Below are 3695 nucleotides of genomic sequence, written 5' to 3'. Positions count from 1 at the left end.
ATCCCCGGCAACGGCGCCAAAAACTTGGTGCGGTATTTTTACAACCACACTTACTAACCGGCAAGTGCACCGGGTCGTACCAAGTAATACCTTACGTGAGTAAGGATCGATCCCACGAGGATTGATGGATTAAGCAACAATAGTGTTTGATAGGATTAGTTAGACAAACAAAAAGGAGTATTTGAATATTCAATCGTATAGAAATTAAAATAGTAAAGTAAATAAATTGGGAAGAAAATATGGAGAAGATAGTTAAGGTTTTAGAGTTATCTATTTTCTGGATTGACTTTTCTTATTAACTAATTTTAATCATGTAAGATTTAATTCATGGCAAACTATTTATGACTAGACCCTAATTCCTTAGACCTTCCTAGTCTCCTCTAAAATTTATCAACTGCCAATTCCTTGGTCAATTAATTCCAATTAGAGGGTGATGATCGAATCCTAGTTTATATGCCACAAGAATCCTAATTATTCAAAGATAAAGGGATTATATGTCATGTATCCCGTTAAATACAAACAATTAGAAATTCAGGATAATATGTTTTCAAGCTATTGTTCAAGTAAAGAGCTTTTCCAAGTTTTACAAGAACTCAAATAGAACATGGGTCATACTTCCGTTCCACCCAAATTCATAAAATAAAGAACGAAAAAAATTATTGAAATATAAATCAAAACATGAATTAAAATAGAAAAATAATATTATCAATCCAAACAATAGACAGAGCTCCTAACCTTAACAGTGGAGGTTTAGTTGCTCATGGAAAAGAGAAAATAAGGATTTAGGTCAAAATGTACCGAGAGCCCATCTGATGGCATTAGATCCCTTTTTATAACTAATCCTAATAAATTTAAAATCTAATATTTAAAATTAAACTTAAAATAATATCTTTTCCTAATTTAAGATTTGAATTTAAATTCGAATTAATTAACAAGTCTTCTACTGATGGGTGGGGACCACTTGATTTGTCCATTCTACAGCTTCTAATCTGTGATTTCTGGGCTAAGAACTGGGTTAAAATGGCCCAGAAATCGCCCCCAGCGTTTTTCTATATTTTCTGCAGATGGCGCATGTGACGCGTCCGCGTCATCCATGCGTTCGCGTCATTTATGCAGATTCCAGTCCACGCGTTCGCGTCAAGCACGCGATCGCGTCATTGTGATTTCCTCCATTCCGCGCGGTCGCGTGAGCCATGCGTCCGCATCGGTATTCGCTGGTCATCTTCTTGGCTTTTTCTCTTTCTCTGCAGAAACTTCATCAAATCCATCCGAATGCTACCTAAAATAATTAAAATTGCATAAAACTCAAAATAGCATCCATAGTGACTAAAATATAATTAATTCTTAATTAAACTCAACAAATTAGATGCAAATTCACTAGGAAAAGATAGGAAAGATGCTCACGCATCAGTCTACTTTCCAACGCAATTGAGAGCATGCTAATTGGGTTTCTGTAGCTCCAGAAAATCCATTTCGAGTGCAGGGAGGTCAGAATCCAACAACATCTGCAGTCCTTTTTCATCCTCTGAATCAGATTTTTGCTCAAGTCCCTCAATTTCAGCCAGAAAATACCTGAAATCACAGAAAAATACACAAATTCATAGTAAAGTCCAGAAATTTGAATTTTGCATAAAAACTAATAAAAACATAGTAAAAACTAATTAAATCATACTAAAAACTACCTAAAAATAATGCCAAAAAGCGTATGAATTATCCGCTCATCACAACACCAAACTTAAATTGTTGCTTGTCCCCAAGCAACTGAAAATTAAATAGGATAAAAAGAAGAGAATATACTATAAATTTCAAAATATCAATGAAACTTAGCTCCAATTAGATGAGCGGGACTAGTAGCTTTTTGCCTCTGAACAGTTTTGGCATCTCACTTTATCCTTTGAAGTTCAGAATGATTGGCATCTATATGAACTCAGAATTTAGATAGTAAACAAAAAGTCAAGTAGTTAATTGAAAAAGATTTGAAAATCAATTTGGAAAAGATAAGAAGTTAGAAAAGATTTTGAAATTGATTTTGAAAAAGATATGATTGAAATTTAATTTGAAAAGCATTTGAAAAAGGAAATTAAAAAGATTTGATTTTTTGAAATTAAAGTTGATTACTTCACTAACAAGAAACTAAAAGATATGATTTTAAAATTCAAAAATTGAACCTTTCTTAATAGGCAAATAACAACTTGAAAAATTTTTGAATTAAAACATTAAATGTTAGTGAGATTTTCGAAAATATGAAGTAAGAATGAGAAAAAGATTTTGAAAATCAATTTAGAAAAAATTTTGAAAATATGTAAAAATAAATGAAAAAGGTTTAATTTTTGAAAAAGATTTGAAAAGATAGAATTTTGAAATTGAAATTTATGAGTAAAACAAGGAAAGATATATTTTTTATTTTTGATTTTTAATGAGGAGAGAGAAAAACATAAAAAAGATGCAAAACATGAAAATTCAAGATCAAAACACATGATGCATGCAAGAACACTTTGAATGTCAAGATGAACACCAAGAACACTTTGAATGTCAAGATGAACACCAAGAACTTATTTTTGAAAATTTTTAAGAAAAGAAAAACATGCAAGACACCAAACTTAGAAATTTCAAACTTTAGACACTAACAAATTGAAAATGCATATGAAAAAACTTTAGTGTTATTTAGGAGCAACACTAAACATGCCTTGAAGTGGTATGAAAGTAGTTAGTTGAAAAATAAAAAGTTAGAAAGTCAAAAGTGTTTAAGAGTTAAAAATGAAGTTAAAGTCAGTGGCATGGTGTTGTGGTTCCCAATAACTAAAATTGCACAAATTTGAAAACAAGTAACTCAAATTCAAGTAAAAAGTGCAAATTACTGATGATTAATCATGGAAAAGAATTGTAAATTCAAAGTAAAATCATCAATAATATGATTTAATCAAATAAGAGAATCAGAAAGAATGAGAAAGCTTGCCCGTGCATTCATGAATTGCTCTGGTTAAAACCATTTAGTGCAAAATTAGAAAGTTCCAAAACTAATTCATGAATGGTAGTAGAGTGAAATAATGTGTTGAAAAATTGGGCAGCATTTCGTCTAAAAATTGGACATTCCCAGGTAATAAACAACAGCAAAAACCAGTTCATATGATAATAAAATAGTGCAGGAAAGAGTAACAAGTAATAATTCACAGGAATTCAAAATAAACAACTCAATCTGCATCAAAGTAGCATATGAACAGCAGTAACATCACAGCAATATTCAAATTGCAAAACAGATTAAAATAGGTAACAAGAACGGTGCAATTATCAGGCCAAAATCCACTAACCCCATCCTAGCTACCTAACCACCTAAAATTCACTACGATCATGCATCTCTAACTATCCGAATTTGAACATAATTCGAAAAACTAACTAACTAACGGAAAGAGGAATCGCAGTTTGGCAGAACCTGGTGGGCAGAGGAACGGAATTAGGGCTCAGAGAGATGGTGTTGGGTTGGGTGGTTGACACGGCTGCGCTGGGGTTTCGCGGTGGCGGCAGGGCTGCGATGCGGCAGTCCTTGGCGGCAGTGGGGTTGGCTGAGAGAGAGGGGAGAAGAGGGGCGAGTTTGGTTAGGGTAATGGGGGTGGTGGTGGTTGGCTGGAGGTTCTGGGAGGTGGCGGCGGCGCTGGGCGGCTCGGTGACGGGGCGGCACGGCAGTGGGGTCGGGGTCA

The sequence above is a fragment of the Arachis ipaensis genome, chromosome B05 (assembly GCF_000816755.2).
Source record: "Arachis ipaensis cultivar K30076 chromosome B05, Araip1.1, whole genome shotgun sequence".
Lineage (NCBI taxonomy): Eukaryota > Viridiplantae > Streptophyta > Magnoliopsida > Fabales > Fabaceae > Arachis > Arachis ipaensis.
The sequence above is the reverse complement of the archived record's forward strand: the minus strand, read 5'-3'. Positions refer to the sequence as shown.